This window comes from Cetorhinus maximus, chromosome 1, assembly GCF_964194155.1.
Source record: "Cetorhinus maximus chromosome 1, sCetMax3.hap1.1, whole genome shotgun sequence".
NCBI lineage: Eukaryota > Metazoa > Chordata > Chondrichthyes > Lamniformes > Cetorhinidae > Cetorhinus > Cetorhinus maximus.
This window is the reverse complement of record NC_135879.1, coordinates 211,447,351-211,468,285: the sequence shown is the minus strand read 5'-3', so window position 1 is coordinate 211,468,285 and position 20,935 is coordinate 211,447,351.

The window sequence follows — 20,935 nt, the reverse complement described above, 5'->3', positions numbered from 1 at the left end:
TGTTTTATGGCCATACATGGTAAGTAATCTCAGAGATGTAAGGTTGTCTGAGTGCTTTGTGTGGTGCACCAGTCAATATTGTTCCTTTACTGTCGCTGGGTGAAAATCCTGGAACTCCCTCCCTAACAGCACTGTGGGTGTACCTACACCACATGGACTGCAGCGGTTCAAGAAGGCAGCTCACCACCACCTTCTCAAGGGCAATTAGGGATGGGCAACAAATCCTGGGCTAGCCAACAATGCCCACATCCTGTGAAAGAATAAAAAAAAGTGATTGATTGAAAGGAAATACTTTGTGGTAAATGGACTTTGCCCATCTGATTGGTGAGGAAATGATGGACAACTTTACTGTGGGAGCTTTTCTGCAAACATGTTCCTTGTTTTGTCCCTATGTCTTCTTGGTGGTGCATTTGACATTTACACCGGCTGCAACCTAGGGCAGAATTTTCTGACTGGCGGGGGGCAGGGTGGGAGTGGATGCCCAGGCAGGCTGCCTGAAACATGCAGGCCCAAAAAAGATTCCTTACTGCAGAGTGCTGACCTGAAGGTTGTGAGTCCAGACCAAGCAGCTGGTATGCGTTTTGAAGTATTGCAGATCACACAGGCAAGTATCAGTAACTTTGAAACGTCAATATTTGACAGAGCACACTCGCGACCCCACTGAGCCCTCTTATCCCTCCCGTGGATGAGGTTTATACACATGTGTCCTACCCACCTGCCCGTTGCACTCGTGTGCCAACCCGAAGGTTGCACGGGCGCTGAAAAATCGCCATCAATTGGCGCCTCAAGGGCCTTAAATGCCTGGTTAATTAATGGTGGGCCTGCATCTGAGATCAACGCGCGCCCACCCAACGAAATATCGCGATGGCACGTGGTGACGTCAGGACACTCGACCGATGTCTCCGCGCATCATTTTATGCGCGTGCGTGCGGGGCCCGCCCCCACATGCCAACGGGACAATTCTGCCCCTACTCTCAGGTATTGTTCTCCTGATGTTAGGATGCCTTTAATTTCCAAATGGGCAGCCCCCCTTTCACCCACTCCCTACAGAAGTGTCTTGACTGCTGTACTGGTAATGAGAGTCATAAAAAGATAAGAACATAAGGAATGGGAGTAGGTGAAGACGAGGCAGCCCCTCCAGCCTGCTCAAACATTCAATACAATTGTAGCTGATCTCCAACCTCAACTCTACTTCCCCATCCAACCCCCATATCCCTTGATTCCCTCAGAGTCCCAAAGTCTATCAATCTCAGTCATGAGTATACTTTCCATTCATACTTTCTGAAGTAGATTGTTTCAAAGATTCACAACCCTCTGAGTGAAGAAATTTCTCCTCACCTTAGTCTGAAATGGCCAAGTCTTTACCCTGAGACTGTGCCCCCTATTGCTGGACTCTCCAGTCTGGGGAACTATCCTCTCAGCAGCTAACCTATCAAAGCCCCCTTAGAATTTTATAGATTTCATTGTGTCACCTCTTATTGCTGTATCGCTCCTCCTGACACTCATTTTTCATGTTCACTCACTAAAAAGTTCCTTTTAATTCACTAGTTTAGTTCAAATGGGTGTTGTAGCCATTAAAGCAGTATATTTAATTGTGCAGTGGGAGCTTGTACAGAAGACCCAAATAGATGTCCCTTTGAAAACTTTGGCATTTACCGTCACCTCGAAGCAGCTGGGGTGGGTTGCTCACTGACCCCAGTTATGACCCCGAAGCACGGCAGAGGCTGGATTTTTACAGGCCCTCTGGTGGCGGGATTGCAGGCAGAGGGTGTCTGTAAAATGCCATGGGCACTGTGCCTGCTGCCTACTGGTTCACTCCTGCCTCTGCCACAATTTTACCTACGGCATGGCCAATTAATGGCCAACTAAGGGCTCCATCCCACCACTGCTGGGGCTTTAACCTGCGACGGGAAAGGTTCGTGCCAAGCATCCAGCCCAGCAGCTTCCACTGAATGGGCTAGAGGTGGGCAATGAGGTGGTGCCTCCCACCGCCGCCACCCCTGCCCCCCCACCTGCTTACCCCAGCACCCTAGCCCTCTAGCCCTCCAGCTCCAAAGCACAATTTTAACCCTAAAACCATTTAACCTTGTGTTGGCTAATTCTAGTGTGGGTCTAAGATTTGTGTTTTAAACCTAAATAAAGGCTAAATAGGGAAATGAAGGCAGAGCTGGTTAAAGTGAACTGGGGAAACTATGTTAAAAGTTAGGACACTAAAGATATAGTGGCACACTTTTAAGGAGATATTTAATAACCCTCAACAAACATTTATCCCAGTCATAAAGAAAAACTCTTTGAGAAGGATGCATCATCTGTGGCTAAATAAGGAAGTTAAGGATAGTATCAGATTGAAAGGAACATTGTACAAACCTGCAAAGATTCATAATGGTCGGTCAGAAGATCGGTCAGATTTTAAGAATCAGAAAAGCATAACTAAAAAATAATGAAGAGGGAGAAAATAGAATTTAAGAGAAAGCTAGCTAGTAATATAACAACAGTAAGAGTTTCTGCAAGTATTCAAAAAGGAAAAGAGTAACTAAAGCTAGTGTTGAACCTCTAGAGAGTGAGTCTGGGAAATTAATATTGGAAAACAAGGAAATGGCAGAATGTTGAACAAGTGTTTTGTGTCTGTTTTTACTGTAGAAGAGTTAGAAAAGTTCCCAAAGGCAATTGAAAATCAAGAGGTGAAAGTGAGGGAGGAATTTAAAACAATTACCATCACCAGGGAAAAGGTGCCGGGAAAAGTGCTAGACTAGAAAACTACTAGACCTAAAGGCTGACAGGTCCCCACGACAGGATGCCCTGTTATCTGAGGGTCTTGAAAGAAGTGGCTGCAGAGATACTAGAGGCATTAGTTATAATCTTCCAAAATTCTTTAGATTCTGGAAGGGTCCCAGCGGATTGGAAAATAGCAAATATAACACCTTTATTCAAGAAAGGAGGGATTCAGAAAGCAGGAAACTATAGGCCAGTTAGTCTAACATCAAGCATAGGGAAATTGCTAGAATCTATTATTAAGAAAATCATTATGGGATCAGGCAGAATCAACATGGGTTTGTGAAAGGGGAGTCGTGGTTAACTAATTTATTAAAGTTTTTTGAGGAAGTAACAAGCAAGGTGGATAAAGGGGAACCTGTAGGTGTGGTGTACTTGGATTTCCAAAAGGCATTTGTCAAGGTGCCACATCAAAGGTTACTTCATAAAATAAGAGCTTGTGTGTAGGAGGTAACATATTATCATGGATAAAGGATTGGTTAGCTAACAGGAAACAGAGAGGTAGGATAAATAGATCTTTGTCAGGTTGGAAAACTGTAACAAGTGGGGTGCCACAGGGATTAGTGCTAGAGCCTCACCTGTTTTCAATCTACATCAATGACTTGGATTAAGGGACTGAATATATGGTAACTAAATTGGGTGAGGGCACCAAGATAGGTAGGAAAGTAAGTAGGTAGGAAAGAGAGGTGGTAGGGAGTTGGCAAAGGGATAGAGATTGAGTGAGTAGGCAAAAATTTGGCAGATTAATTATAAAGTGAGAGAATGTGAATTTTGGCAAGGAGTATAGAAAAACAGTCTATTATTTAAATGTAGAGAGAGTGCAGAAATCAGTAGCACAGAGCGACGTGTGTATCCTGGTACATGAATCATAAAAAGTTAATATACAGGTACAGCAAGTGATTGGGAAAGCAAATGGAATGTTGGCATTTGTTGCAAGGGGAATGGAATATAGAAGTAGGGAAGATTTACTGCAGTTGTACAGGGCCTTGGTGTGACCACATCTACCATATTATTTACAGTTCTGGTCTCCTTATTTGTAAAACGAGATAATTGCATTAGAAGCAGTTCAGAGAAGGTTCACTTGACTGATTCCTGGGATAAAAGGCTTTTCTTACGAAGAAAGGTTGAACAGCTTGAGCCTATACCCATTGGAGTTGAGAAGAATGAGAGGAGAACTTATTAAAACAAAAAAGATCCTGTGGGGACTTGATATGGTGGATACCAAGAAGATATGTTTTCTTATGGGGGAGACTAGAACTGGGGGACGCAGTTTTAGAATAAGAATTTTTTCAAGACTGAGTTAAATAGATTTTTGATAGACAAGGGAGTCAAGGATTATGGAGGGCAGACAGGAAAGTGCAGTTGAGCCCACAACCACGGCCATGATCTTATCAAATGGCGGAGCAGGCTCAAAGGACTGAATGGTCCACTCCTGCTCCTCAGCCCTATATTCCTAGCAAAAAGTGTGACTGGTTTAGAATGGGATTGAAGTCTAAATGTAGACAATGGATGATCAAACACTCTGTGGGGTGCTATTGTTTCTTTGCCGCTGGGACAATGTAGGTATCACCTGTGTAAAGTAAGTGCGGCTGAGTTCCAATATAGGACAGTGTTTGAACTTGATTACCATTGGAATTATGGGGGAGATTCTCCGGAATTTTCCCTTAGGTGCTTAACCAGGTAGTTCAGCATCACAGTAGGGTACATTATAGCTCACAGGCCTTAACTGAAGCAAATCGCCTGTTTCTATTCTTTCTTATGTTATTCGTTAGAAAAGAGTTCCGGATAAGCTGAAGCATTTGATTTTCGTTTCTGTTTATTTCCGCTGGTTTTTATGAAAATGATCTTTGGAGGAATCATAGACGTAAGCTGTGGAGTGGAGCTAAACTAACCTCACTTGATGTAAACATCAGCTTCAAGTGCTTCATTTCAGCTGTGTGTACATTAGTTCAGGTTCCTTGTAACATGAAGTAGAGTTACTGCATCAAGCCATTCACAATTTAAACAAAGCATACCGAAACAAACCACAGCACAAATGACAAGAAGGAAATCAAAGACCTTAAAGTCAAACCAAATTCCTTATAAGCGTTTGATTTTAAAAGGGGCGTCAATATCACCCTTATGATTTTTGGAAGACTGCTTCCCTCTGCGTTCTTACCCATTAGCCATGCTCTTTGAGACCAATAGAGGACTGTAATGCTGACAAAGAACTGGAGAGCTGTTCTTTTCACTGATCACCAGTGACCTGGTTAGTGTATACAATAAGCAGAGAAAGTAGACCGTTTACTATTCTGTCTATAAACATCACAAAATAGTTTGCAAGCCGCGTAGACAGGACTTTCAGGCTACAGTGCAGATTGCGATGACTGGAGTGAAGATTTGATTGTATCTGGGTTACATAAATTCCACTCTCTTGCCACTGAATTCATGGGGCAGGATTTTTAGGTGGGTGGGTGGGCACGATCGGCAGTCCCGGGATCGGCCGGGGAATGGACTGCCGATTGTGATCAACCCCCGAGCTGACATGCTCAGTGCCGCCAGGGTGGGGGTGGGAGGAGGGTGGGCACTGAATGAAAGCTCCATGAAGGCAGAGAGCTGCCTCAGGGAGCTGAAGACTTGAAAACAATTAAATAAAGTTTTTAAAATCAGGAAAAAAATGCCCAAGATTCACAATCAGTCACCTGAACGTTTACATTATAAAAATGCTGTCCATAGATTTTTATATTTTTTATTTAATGACAGAAACTTCATTCCGCCCTTGGATGATGTTTCATGAAAAATGCAAAAGTCCGCCTGGCTGACTCGCCCGTCCACCGAACGTAAGGCTGGACGGACCACAAAAGTTTGAAGACAATTGCCACTTTAATTACACTAATTGGCCCCTTAATTGTCGGTGGGCACGCTTCTAACTTTTGCACGTGCCCGCCGACCGAAATATCGCAGGAGCGCGGGATTACATTGGGATGCTCGCCCGATGTCATCTCACGCGATTTCGCATCCAATCAGGTCGAGCGGATTCTCACACGCTGACCTAAAAATTCTGCCCCATCTCCTTATGGTTTTCTCACTCAGGTTGTATCAGGTCGTGGGATGCCTTTTAGTTAAACATTGAGGGGACTGAACCTATTGTTTTTGCACCAGATCAAGTTCAGTACCCTTGCTATGAATTCCATCTCCTTTATAAACTCCAACCTCGACATTTTAATTGGCCAAGAATTTTGCTTCTGACCCTATATCCCTTCTGTCACAAAGACCACCTACTTACACTTCCGTAACACTGCTGTCTCCACCCTGCATCAACATGTCTGTTGAAACTCTAATCTGTAACCTCATGGCCTGTCGTATCACCCACTCTACCACTACCACCAAACCAGGGGATCAACCCAGGTTCAATGAAGAGTGCAGGAGGGCACGCCAGGAACAGCACCAAGCAAACTTAAAAATGGGGTGTCAACCTGGTGAAGCTACAACACAGGACTACTTGCGTGCCAAACAGCATAAGCATCAAGTGATAGACGGAGCTAAGCGATGCCACAAACAAAATATCAGATCAAAACTCTGCAGTCCTGTCACATCCAGTCAAGAATGGTGGTGGGCAATTCAACAACGCACTGGAGGAGGAGGCTCCACAAATATCCCCATTCTCACTGACAGGGGAGGCCAGCACATCAGTGCAACAACCTTCAGCCAGAAGTGCCAAGTGGGTGATCCACTTCGGCCTCCTCCGGAGGTTCCCAGCATCACAGATGCCAGTCTTCAGCCAATTCAATTCACTCCACATGATATCAAGAAATGGCTGAAGGCACTGGATACTACAAAGGCTATGGGCAATAGTACTGAAAACTTGGGCTCCAGAACTTGCTGCACACTTAGCCAAGCTGTTCCAGTACAGCTACAACAATGGCAATGTGGAAAATTGCCCATGTATGTCCTGTACACAAAAAGCAAGACAAATCAATCCAGTCAATTATCGCCCCATCAGTCTACTCTCGACCATCAGTAAAGTAATGGAAGGGGTCATCAACAGTGCTTTCAAGCAGCACATGCTTAGCAATAGCCTACTTACTGATGCCCAGTTTGGGTTCCACCAGGGTCACTCAGCTCCTGACCTGATTACAGCCTGATTCAAACATGGACAAAAAAATTTAAGTCCCAGTGGTGAGGTGAGAGTGACTGCCCTTGACATCAAGGCCTCATTTGACCAAGTGTGGCATCAAGGAGCCCTAGCAAAATTAGAGTCAATAGGAATCAGGAGAAAACTCTCTGCTGGTTGGAGTCGTACCTAAAAAGAAAGATGGTTATGGTTGTTGGAGGTCAATCATCTCAGCTCCAGGACATCACTGCAGGAGTTCCTCAGGGTAGTGTCCTAAGCTCAATCATCTTCAGCTGCTTCATCAATGATCTTCCTTCCATCATAAGGTCAAAAGTGGGGATCTTCGCTGATGTTTGCACAATGTTCAGCACCATTGGTGACTCCTCAGATACCGAAGCAGTCCATGTCCAAATGCAGCAAGACCTGGAAAATATCCAGGCTTGGGCTGACAAGGGGCAAGTAACATTTGTGCCACACAAGTGCCAGGCAACGACCATTTCCAACAAGAGAGAATCTAACCATTGCCCCTTGATGTTCAATGGCATTACCATCGCTGAATCCCCCACTATCAATATCCTGGGGATTACCGTTGACCAGAAACTGAACTGGACTGGACTGTGGCTACAAGGGCAGGTCAGAGGCTAGGAATCCTGCAGCAAGTAACTCACCTCCTGACTCCCCAAAGCCTGTTCCACGATCTGCAAGGCACAAATCAGGAGTGTGATGGAATACTCTCCACTTGCCTTGATGAGTGCAGCTCCCACAATGCTCAAAAGCCTTGACACCATCCAGGACAAAGCAGCCCGCTTGATTGGCACTCCACTCACAAACATTCACTCCCTCTGCCACCGACATACAGTAGCAGCAGTGTGCACCATCTACGAGTTGCACTGCAGAAACTCACTGAGGCTCCTTAGACAGCACCTTCCAAACCCATGACCACTACCATCTAGAATGACAAAGGCAGCAGACACATCACCACCTGGAAGTTCCTCTCCAAGTCACTCATCACCCTGACTTGGAAATATATCACTGTTCCTTCACTGTTGCTGGGTCAAAATCCAGGAACTCCCTCCCTAACAGCACTGTGGGTGTACCTACAGCACATGGACTGCAGCAGTTCAAGAAGGCAGATCACCACCACCTTCTCAAGAATTAAAAAAAACAAACCCAGTCCTCCCTGGATGGCAAAAGAGATAGAGGTTAAGATGAAGGAGAAAAAATGTGCTTATGACAGATGTCAGGTGGATAATACAATTGAGAACCAGGCTGAATATTGAAGGTTCAGAGGGGAATTGAAAAAACAAATAAGAGAAGCAAAGAGGGAGTATGTTAAGATCTGGCAGCTAACATAAAGGGGAATCCAAAAGTCTTCTATAAACATATGAATAGTAAAATGGTGGTAAGAAGATGAATGCAGCTGATTACAGACCAAAACAGATTTACACACTGAGGCCAGGGGAATAGCTGAGGTATTAAATGAATACTTTGCATCTTTCTTTACCAAGGAAGAAGGTGCTGGCCAGGTCATTGTTAAAGAGGACATAGTTCAGATACTTGAAGGGTTTAAAATTGATAAGTGTATTGGATGGGCTGTCTGTACTTAAAGTTGATAAAGCACTTAGAGCAGATGAGATATATCCATGGATACTAAGGGAAGCGAGAGTGGAAATTGGAAGGCACTGGCCATAATTTTCCAATCTTCTTTAGGCTCAGGAGTAGTGCCAGAGGACTGAATAATTGCAAAGGTTGTTCAAAAAATGGTGTAAAGATAAGACCAACAACTACAGGTCAGTCAGTTTAACTTCAGTGATGGGGAAGCTTCTAGAAACAATCATTCAGGACAAAATTAATAATCACTTGTGCAAATGTGGGTGAATTAAGGAAAATCAGCATGGATTTGTTAAGAGCAAATCGTGTTTAACTAACTCGCTTGAGTTCTTTGAAGAGGTAACGGAGAGGGTTGATGAGGCGAACATGGGCTTAAAAAGACATTTGATAAAGTGCCACACAAGAGACTTGTGAAAAAAGTTAAGAGCTCATGGAATAATAGTAGCAACATGGATACAAAATTGGCTGAGTGACAGAAAACAAAGGGTATAGTGAATGGTCATTTTCAGACTGAAGGAATGTTTATGTGGAGTTCCTAAGTGATCAGTGTTAGGATCCCTGCTCTTCCAAATATATATACGTGGTAATCAGCAGGAAGTTTCCTTCCCCATATTTGATCTGATGCCCTGAGACTTCTTGGGGTCCAGAGTCAATGTTGAGGACTCCCAGGGCAACTCCCTCCCAACTCTATACCACGGTGCCGTCACCTCTGCCGGGTCTGTTCTGCCGATAGGACAGGACAGGGATGATGATGGTGGTGTCTGTAAGGTGTGATTCCTGTGAGTATGGCTGTCAATTTTGGCACAAGCCCCCAGATGTTAATGTGGGGGACTTTGTAGGGTCAACATGGCTGATTTTGCCATTGTCGTTTCCGGTACCGAGGTCAATGCTGGGTGGTCCGTCCAGTTTCAATCTTCAGAGACTTTTTAGCAGTTTGATACAACTGAGTGGCTTGCTAGGCCATTTCAGAGGGTACTTAAGAGTCAACCACATTGGTGTGGGTCTGGAGTCACATGTAGGCCTGACCAGGTGAGAACAGCAGATTTCCCTCCCTAAGTGGCATTAGTGAACCAGTTGGGTTTTTACAACAATCGATGATAGTTTCATGATCACCATTACTGGGACTAGATGTTTTTCGGTCCTTCCCTTCATGGGGTTATACCTTGACTGTACTCAAATCAGCTCATCTTTAAAAGCAGCCCATTGTTCAGTTACCATTTTGCATGCTAACCTTTTGATTCTAATTTACCTAGGCCAGTGTCATTCTTGCCCCATTGAAGTAGGCTTTCCCCCAATTAATTATTCTTACTCTGGATTGCTTGCTGTCCTTTTCCATAGCCCAACCTATACCTTATGATACAATGATCCCCATACCCTAAATATTTCTACTGACACTTGATCCACCTCATTCCCAAGAACAAGATTCAGCCTCCTGTTCTGAAGAACAGTCACATTTGACTTGAAACATCAACTCTGTTTCTCTCTCCACAGATGCTGCTGGGCCTGCTGAGTTTTTCCAGCATTTTCTATTTTTATTTGAGATTTCCAGCACCTGCAGTATTTTCCTTTTATTATTATGCCTTCTTTCTTGTTGGACTGGAAACATACTGCTGGAGAAAATTCTCCTGAGCACACTCTAGGATCACTAACCCCCTCTCTGCTCTTTACATTACTATTATCCCAGCCTATGGACAGGATTTTCCAGACCCGACACTGACTGGCATCTCTTGGCCAGTCCATTTGAAGAAGGGTGGTATGGTGAACTTTCCACATGAGTAATACAGTTGAAACTGATAAATCAGTGAAATTCAGCACTCATGAATACTGTTCCATTGTCTGATACGACCACTTCAGGTAATTTGTTGATTGTGAAACTTTGGCGTAGCTTGTCTATTGTAGCAGAAGTTGTCGATGACCTCACTTCATATATGTCCATCTATTTCGAAAGTGCATCGACAATAAATAGAAACATTGTTCCCATAAAAGATCTCACATAGTCAATGTGTACTCGCACCCATGGCCTTCCTGGCCACTCCCAGGGGTGTAACAGAGCTGTTGCAGGTAATTTTTGTACTTGCTGATACTGAGTACAACTTCTCACTAAGTTTTCTATTTCTCCATCCACCCCAGGCCACTATAAATAGCTGCGTGCTATTGCATTCATTTTGGAAATTTTGGGACGTGCACTGTGAGGTTCAGATAACAATGGCTTTCGTTCTTTTGGAGGAACAGTCACTCATGCTCCCCACAATAAGTTACCTTCCTGGCTGGTTATTTTGTATCTTCTCTGGAAATACGGTTTCATTTAATCAGATTCTTGTTCTTGTGACCAACCTTGAAGGACTTGACCTCGCACTCTGGATAAGTCTGGGCCTCGATTTGTCCAATCTTTAATCTGTCTAGCACACATCAGTGATGAGTCCAGGAAGCTCAGTAATAAAACAAATTCTTGAGGAATTGGAACATCTTCATCTTTTACAAGCATGGGCAAACGAAAGAGTGCATCTGCATTTGCAATTTGACTTCCGGGTCTATGAATGAAAGTATACTCATATGTTGCCAAGATCAATGCCCATCTTTGTACTCTTGCTGGGGCTATAGGGGGTTGGACTGAATAATCCCAACAATGGTTTGTGGTCCGATATGATAGTAAAATGATGACCGTATACATATTGGTGAAACTTCTTAACACAAAAAATGATTGACAGGCCTTATTTTTCTATTTGAGAGTACCCTTTTTCTGCAGTATTGTGCATTCTCAATACATATCCTATAGGTCGTTCTGATCCATCATCCATTCGATGGGAAAGCTCTGCTCCCACTCCATAGGGAGATGCGTCACACGTTAATACCAATCTTTTTTTGGGTCAAAATGTACTAGAAGTGTAAATGATTGTAACAACTGTTTCACTTTTGTGAAAGCCTCTTCCTGTGGGGTTTGCCAAGGTCATCGCTGTTTTTTCTTGAGCAAGTAATACAGTGGTGCCAGTTCTGTTAACAAATTAGGCAAGAGGCGTCCATAGTAATTGATCAGCCCCAAGAATGATTTCAGTTCGGATGTATTCTTTGGCACTGGTGCTTCTCTAATGGCTTCCACTTTTTCTTCAACTGGATGTAGGCCTTGTGACCTAGCTAAGTTACCCCTTTCACTTGGAATGTGCACTTTTCTTTTGACAACTGCACTCCAACAAAAAACATTTCAAAACTTCTTCCAAGTTCATCAAATGTTCCTTTTCATTGAGTCCAATCATGAGAAGGTTCAAATAAACTGCAACGTGGGGCAGTCCCTGTAGTAAACTTTCCATGGTTCTTTGGATTAAGGTGCAAGAGGAAGATATGCCAAAAGGTAAATGTTTGTATTGGTACAACTCTTTGTGTGTATTCATGGTGACAAATTTCAAGGAGGCCTTCCCTAATTCCAATTGTTGATAAGCATGGCTCATATTAAGCTTCGTGTAGGCAGTTCCACCTGCCAGTTTAGCATATAAGTCTTTCATTTTTGGTATGGGATATCTGTCCAACTTAGCTACTTTATTGGCTGTTAATTTGTAGTCTCCACAAATTCGAAAGCTTCAGTCAGGTTTGAGAACAGGTACAATTGGTGCTGCCCACTCTGAAAACTGCACTGGTTGTATCACTCCCAGTTTTTCTAATCTGTCCAGTTTGGTGTCTACCTTTTCCCGCATTGCATAAGGTACTGGTCTTGTCTTCATGGATCTTGGGGTTGCTGCTGGATCTACATGAATTTTTGCTTGTAGCCCCTCAATCTTTCCAAATTCATCCTTGAAAACTGAGACATATTTTTGTAGTAGCTCTGATAGCCCATTTGTTTTGTCTTGGAAGATTTCAGTCCATTCCAATTTAATTTCTTCAGGCGCGTTTCGTCCAAGGAGTCCAGGTCCCTCACCTGCTACCACCATCAAGGGTAATTTCACTGTTTGACCTCCATAGTGTACTGTGACTTTACATATGACTTGTATGTCTTCTCCTGTGTAAGTTTTCAATTTGGCATCAGTTTCTTCCAAGTTTAGTTTACGTTCCCCATGATTCAGGAATTTAAAAGTATGCTCACCTATCACTGTTGTGGCTGTTCCAGTATCCACCTCCATTCTGATAGGCCTCTCATTCACTCTCATGTTTACATAGATTGGTTCTGTTCTTCCTATCGTTAAATTATATAATGAATAAATATCTGAATCTATTATTTCAGATTTTTCAATGCTGTAAATCTCATTGGATTTTTGCTTTTGTCTGAAAGTCTGCCTGATTCTATCTTTACAATGTCTCATGAGGTGCCCATTTCGATGACGGAAAACACATTCAATCTTTTTAAACTGTGATTCATTACAAGGTTGTCTGCTTCCACCTCTGTTACCATGATGACATGTTTTTGCTGCTAAGTTATCGCTTTTGATTTGTCTGCTAGCGGTGGCTGCTTCCCACTTCTGACTAAAGCTTTGCACTTTCACACTCTTTTTGGCTGAGGCTCCCCGCTCAATGTGGAGGACGGCGCCATTTTGCACTCCCTGTATGGCTTTCGAGTCTTGCACTGCACCTTCCATTGCCAGAGCGATTTCCAATGCCTTCTGAAAATCTAAATTTGTTTCAGACAGTAATCTCTTCTGAATCACATCTTCTTTATATCGCACGCCAAACGATCTCTAAGTATATCATTGACACAAGTACCAAACTCGCAATATTCAGTTAATTGTTTCAGACTTGTCACATAACAAGCAACCGTCTCCCCCGTGGCTCTACTCCTTGAGTTAAATTTGAACCATTGGATCACTGACGGCTTGGGCTGATAATGATTCTTTACGAAGTTCACTAATTCATCAAAACATTTCGATTCTGGGGCACTGGGTGCCAACAAATTTCAAATTAATCCATTTGTCTTACTCCCACATGTGGATAAAAGGATCGCGGGCTTCTTCTCCTCCCCAACGATGTCATTCGCCTAGAAGAAGAACATGAGGCATTCAGCATAATGAGACCAGTTGTCCCAGGTTGGATCAAAAGGCTCCGCTCTTCCAAATTGCGGCACGCTCTGAGGGGATTGTGGCCTCTCTGAGGGGATTGCGGCACGCTCTGAGGGGATTGCGACCTCTTTAAGGGGATTGTGGCATGCTCTGAGGGGATTGTGGCCTCTCTGAGGGGATTGTGGCACGCTCTGAGGGGATTGCGGCCTCTCTGAGGGGATTGTGGCCTCTCTGAGGGGATTGTGGCCTCTCTGAGGGGATTGCGGCCTCTCTGAGGGGATTGCGGCCTCTCTGAGGGGATTGTGGATGCTCTGAAGGGATTGAAGCCTCTCTGAGGGGATTGAGGCCTCTCTGAGGGGATTGTGGCCTCTCTGAGGGGATTGTGGCCTCTCTGAGGGGATTGCGGCCTCTCTGAGGGGATTGCGGCCTCTCTGAGGGGATTGTGGCACGTTCTGAGGGGATTGCTTCGATGATCAAGAAGGAAATTTTTCTTTACTTACAACTACCGTGCGAGGTACGGCCCGATTTCGGTTCTTCTGATTTCCTTCACTGTTTCTTGCTTTTTACTCTCGTCGCCAGTTTGTTGGATCCAGTGCCCTGGTTTGTTGGGGCTAAATGATCCAGGTTGCATGCTTGTTTCAGGGTGACCGAGTTGGTACCAAGGCAGAGAAGATCAGTAGACCGTTCTTAGAAGAAACACATCCTGTTTATTTACAAAAGGAACTCAGCAGCTATACTTTTCTGCTTACAGCTCAAACCTCTGTCCTTACTCTTCAGACTCTAACTCAAGACTACTGACTTCAGAGGTAGCCCGCGCTACTCTGCTATTGGGTATCAAGATCATGTGATCTTACATTATAACATTTGTCTTGGCGGGTATTACACATCAGATTACTACACGTTGGTACCGATGTGGACCATGACTGCTGGCTGTTCACCAACCTCAGGGTGACCTGCAGCTGTTGACCCTGACATCAGGGAGAAAACACACCATTCTGGATTCATGTCTGCATCCACGGAAATGCCTGTCTGTTTCCCTAATAATCAAATCTCCTATCATTATTGCTCTTCCAGTCTTCTTTGCACCGGCCCCCCTCCCCCACCCCCGTACAGCTGAGCCAGCCATGCTATCATGGACTTGGGTCTGGCTGCACTCCCCAGATGTATCATCACCCTTATCGGTATTCAGAACTGAATACTGGTTGGAGAGTAGAATGTACTCAGGGGACTCCTGCACTACGTGTCTGTTTCTTCTTGACTGCCTGGTGGGCACCCATTCCCTCTTTCCTTACACACTCTTAAGCTGTGGGGTGACTGTTGTGTGACATTGTCCGAGAGGGCAACAAGAGACCTCAGAGAGAAGACAACAAAAGACCCCTGAGCAAGGACAACATTCAGCCCCAGGAAGAGGGAGACAAAAGACCCCACAGCAAAGGAGGCATATAGCAGTGCGGAGTGAGCAGATGGCTATGAATGAAGGAAAGCTATCTGAAGTAACTCAAAAGAAGCAAAACGTGCAAAAAGTAAATGAAGCTGTTCTATGGGGAAATGTCCACATCAGAGTGAATTGGAAAGTTTGAAGCGCAAGATTCAAGATGAGTCTATACCTCTGAAAACGCATGATAAACTGAAGTTTTCAATGAACCAAGTTGTTCGAGATCTGAACAGACAAATTCAGAGACAACATAAAGGCATCAGGAGGAAATAGCGACTTTAAATTCCACAGTTGGCAAATCAAAGCAGGAGTTGGAAAAACTCAACCAGATGTACAGCCAGACAAAACAGCAGGCAGAAAAGGCACATAAAGAAGTTGTGACCCTGAAGGACTCCTTAAAATATCAATATGTATCCATGGAAAAACATGAAGAGCTAAAAATGATGTTGAATATTACTTCAGATAAACCTGCATTGGAATTATCAGTAGCGACAAAACGATGCACCGAAGTCCAGAGTGAGTTGGCAAGAGGTCAACATGAAAATAAACAGTTGAAAGAACAACTGACTGTCCTTCAAGATCAAATGCAAAAGGAATGTGTAACCATTAAGCACCTGAAGAAGTGAAGACTGTCTTAAACAGCAGAACAGAAGCAGAGCAGAAGAACCGCAAGGAGACTATGCTGAATTACAGGAAACGCTCAAGATGAAGCAAGTGAGCTTCACAAGGAAAAGGAAAACCTGTTGACAGACCTTCACATGCTTCAAGAATTCCTTAGGACAAAGTTTATTCCTCTGGAAAATTATGAAGAGAAGGAAAATAAATTTAATGTCACTTTGAACAAGCTGAAGAACCAGTTGGCAGAGAAGACTCAGCAATGTTCTATATTCCAGGAGGAAGCTTAAAACTGCAAGAAACAGACTGAAGAGCTGAAGAAGCAGCTGAATGGAAAAGGGGACGCATTGAAAGGAAAAGCCATATAACTTTCCAAACTGCAAGCAGATAATGAAGCCATGAATTGCACAATTACAGAGCTGAAACAAGTTAAGACTTCACTGCAGACAGACCTGGCCAACAGTGAAACCAAAATGAAGGACAAGGACAAAGGTCTGTTGCAGAAAGAGAAAGAAAAATACAGAGATAAGATCAAAAACTGTGAATCCGACCCTGAAGTGTAAGGAACTAGAAGAAGAAAGAGCACTGGATGCCTCAGACTTACTGAGAACCATTCCGCTGAATGAAAAGATTCATATGCTTGTAAAACAGTTTAAAAATAAAACAGCAAACAAGTGTTTGGCTGAGATTGTGAAACAAATGGATATAAAGGTTCCATTTGTGAAACATCAAAGTTCAGCAAGAACATGGCAGATACCACGAAAAAACAAGTTTTTAATCTACTCTAGGAATGAATGGAGCACACATTCCATGCGGAAGGAACGATGTCTAAAAAAGCAAACGAGTTGTTAATAAAGAGGAACGCAACTCAAAGGAGCGCAAAAGGTGAATCAAATGGAGATAGTAGTACTGTGGTACTGGTACTTGGCTACCATTCCTCCAAACGTGACAGACTGAGATGTAGGAAGAACTGTCAAACCTCAAGACCGTCTGACTTTATAAAGTCAGAGACTTGAGATAGGGGAGCAGGGATAGCAAGTAAAGATTGTATTACAAATAGTTATACTCTATTGGAAAGCAAAGTTTTCTTTGGAGAAGATAGGGGCATGTTGTATGATGTTGGATGTGCCAGCATCCCAGTGTAATGTAAAGGTGTTCAGCAGAGCATGGGTTAATGTGGGATTGGAGAACAGCACCATCCATGGTATAATCGCCCCCACCGGAGTCGGCGACGGCCCTGGCGGAGCGCCGAGAAGACGATCAAACTTGACCATCTAGAGGAAGTAAAAGTCGTAACAAGGTTTCTGTAGGTGAACCTGCGGAAGGATCATTATCGGCCGGGGGGGCCCGCCACACTTGTGTGTTGGCCCGTCTTCCTTCTTCTTTGAGCCTGTGGTTAACCTCACTGGTTAACCATTTCCCCTTCTGTACTTAGTCCCTGGAGCTGCTGGGGTGGTCTGCCGCTAACTGCACCCGTACTACCGGGCGGGTGGCTCTCCTTACCGGCCGGCTGCCCTGCCTGCTCACTGGTTAACTATTTCCCCTTCTGTACTTTGTCCCTGGAGCTGCTGGGGAAGGCTGCTGCTAACTGCACCTGTAATAGACTGAGAGAAATGTCTAGAGAGAACACGCTGGAACCAGCCTGCATGGAGGTAATAGCACCATGCATGACAGTAACCTGGGATCTGTAAATAGTTAAAGATTAACAATAAATTGTTCATATTTAAATGTACAAGTATCAAGGTCTCATCATTTAGACATTTAAAGAACCCATATTTCAATAGTGACCACGCCCGTAAATCTGCTATCCTCAAAGCTCTCAGTCTCATGGATGCACTGCAGTGATGCCAATTGCTGCTCAAGCTCTGAAACCTCAAGCTCGGGCTGCAGCTGCTGCGGCTGACAACACATCCTGCACACATGGTTACCCAGGACACAGGAAATGTCCTGAAGTTCCCACATGGAACAGGGTGTGGACTTCCGAGCTCAGGTGGTGACATAGTGGTATTTTCACTAGACTGGTATTCCAGAGACCCAGGGGAATGCTGTGGGGACCTGGGTTTGAATCCCACCATGGCAGATGGTGAAATTTGAATTCATTAAAAGTCTGATGATAACTACGAAACCATTATTGTAAAAACCCATCTGGTTCATTAATGCCCTTTAGGGAAGGAAATCTGCCATCCTTACCTGGTCTGGCCTCCATGTGACTTCAGACCCACAGCAATGTGTTTGACTCTTAAAATGCCCTCTGAACAAGGGCAATTAGGGACGGGCAATAAGTACTGGCCTAGCCAGCGATGCCCACATCCCATGAATGAATGTAAAAAAAGTTGCTTTGCCATTCCATTTTTTATTAGATGACAAAACTTACTACTTAAAATAATAGACTCACCAGCTACACACTTGTTTTCATTTGCTGTTCCTTGACTATAGCAATGTTAATTGAAATGCTTTACTTAACCCCCATTAACAAAGAAAATTGAAATTTTTAATTTCCCAACTCCTTAGACTAATCAACCATCTTCAGCTGCTTCAACACTGACCTTCCTTCCATCATAAGGTCAGAAGTGGGGATGTTCACTGATGATTGCGCAATGTTCAGCAACATTCATGACTCCTCAGTTACTGCCCAAATGCAGCAAGACCTGGATAATACCCAGGCTTGGGCTGACAAGTGATAAGTAACATTTACGCCACACAAGTGCCAGGCAATGACCATCTCCAACAAGAGAGAATCCAACCATTGCCCCTTGATGTTCAATGGCATTACCATCACTGAATTCCCCACTATCAACATCCTGGGGGTTACCATTTACCAAAAACTGAACTGGACTAGCCATATAAATACTATGGCTACAAGAGCAGGTCAGAGGCTAGGAATCATGCGATGAGTAACTCACCTCTTGACCCCCCAAAGCCTGTCCACCACCTACAAGGCACAATTCAGGAGTGTGATGGAATACTCCCCACTTGCCTGGATGAGTGCAGCTCCCACAACACTCAAGAAGTTTGACACCATCCAAGGCAAAGCTGCCCACCTGATTGGCACCACATCCACAAACATTCACTCCCTCCACCACCAACGCACAGTGGCAGCAGTGTGTGCCATTTACAAGATGCACTGTAGGAATTCACCAAAGCTCCTTAGACAGCATCTTCCAAATTCATGACCACTACCATCTAGAAGGAGAAGGGCAGCAGATAGATGGGAACCCCACCACCTGGACGCTCCCCTCCAAGTCACTCACCATCCTGACTTGGAAATACATCGTCATTCCTTCACTGTCGTTGGGTGAATATCATGGAACTCCCTTCCTAACAGCACTGTAGGTGTACCTATACCACATGGACTGCAGTGGTTGAAGAAGGCAGCTCACCACCACCTTCTCAAGGACAACTAGGGATGGGCAATAAGTGCAGGCCCAGCCAGCGAATCCAACATCCCGGGAAGGAATAAACATTTTTTAAAATTTCCTAACTTTGGCGAAAAGGAAACAAAGCTACATTACTCACCAACCAATCAACTCACAGCCTTTCTGTGATGTCACACTTTCTTGATTTTCACATTTCAGTGACCCTGACCTGCTGCACACTCCTCCTGGTCTGCTTCATAGTGACCCTGACCTTCTGCACACTCCTCCTGGTCTGCTTCATAGTGATCCTGACCTGCTGCACACTCCTCCCGGTCTGCTTCATAGTGATCCTGACCTGCTTCACACTCCTCCTGGTCCGCCTCACAGTGATCCTGGCCTGCTGCACACTCCTCCTGGTTCAATGCCATTTCCCATTCATCTATCACCCAACGCCTTGCTGAACTATATTTCTCCTCTGTCCCTCAATGAGTTGAATCCAAAATCATTCTCCCCTTCCTCAAGTCTCTCCAAGGCCTCCACTCACCTTGCCTCTGTAACCACCTCAAGCCTTAATTCCATCCCACACTCTTCAGTCCTCCAGTGCTGGCCTTCAGTTCTGCAACAGCCTAAACAGGATAATGGTTTGTCCATCTCTCTAATGCAGAAAATTTGTCAATCGATATATCACTTGACTGGCTTACGGTAAAATATATTATCTACATTACTGATAGTGAATGATGCAGATCTCACTGATAACATTTGTAATACTGTTTACCAATCAGTTGAGGAAACCTTGTTTAAAATGCATGTAGCCTTGTTTATCTCATTTTTGGTTATTTACATTTTAACAATTTTTTTTCCTGTGGAAATCCAGCACTACTTAAGATACAAGTTGTATTTGTATCATGGCCATCAGCGACTATCTCAGTTGGCAGTGTCAATGTCTGCCACCTTCATATCTTGCTTGCAGGTATCCTTGTAGCGGAGGTATGGACACTCAGGAAGCAGTGGCCAGTTCACTGTACAGAAGGACCTTGGGTATAGGGCCGTCATCCATCCGATGAACATGGTCAAGCCAGCACAGAAACCATTGACTTAGCAATGAGTACGTGCTGATGGAATTAGCATGCTCCAGGACTTCTGCATTGGTGACTTTGTCCTGCCAAGAGATGTCAAGGAAATGTCTGAGACAGCGAAGGTGGAAACTGTTCAGCCTATTCTCCTGCCTAGCATATGCTGTCCAGGTCTCACCACCGTACAGGAGTGCACTGAGGACACAGGCTTGTAGACTCACAACTTGGTGTTCTCAATCTGGTTGCTGTTGGTCCACCTCTCTTACTCAGCTTGGACATAATAGCTGCAGCTGTTGTAATGCATGTGTTGATTTCAGCATCAAGTGACAGATTGTTGGTGATTGTATAGACTAGATATGTGAAACTATGAACAACCTCCAGCGTCACATTGCTGTACCACCATCTATTAGCATTGACAATATCCTAGACCGTGACATTTGTCTTCTTGAACCTGGTGATCAAACCAAGCTCTTTACAGGCGTGAGTGAGTCTGTCCATTTGCCACTGAAGGTGTTCCTCTGTATGAAATGCTAGTGCAGCTAGTGCTAGTGAATATGGATATCATGTTAATTTGCTTGTAATCTAGCAGGCCTAACTTTCTAATCATGACAATCAGCACTTTAGAAATCTCATGCAGTGCCTGTCCAAGAAAATCAGGAAAACTAAACTGCATTTGTATAAAAAGTGGAGAAAGCCAAATGTGGCTGGACACCTGACTGAAAATGAGATGTCTGATTCTGAGCAGGGAGTTATCAGGGGCAGCAAGTTTGACAGATCTCAGCTGACCTCCTGGGAAAATCAAAAAAAAACATGACTTGTGTTTATATAGCACCTCTCACAACCACCAGATGTCTCAAAGTGCTTTACAGCCAATATTGTACTTTTGAAGTGTAGCCACTGTTGTAATGTAGACAACTCAGCAGCCTATCTGCACACAGCAAGCTCCCACAAATAGCAATGTGATGTCCAGTTAATCTGTTTTTGTGATATTTATTGAAGAT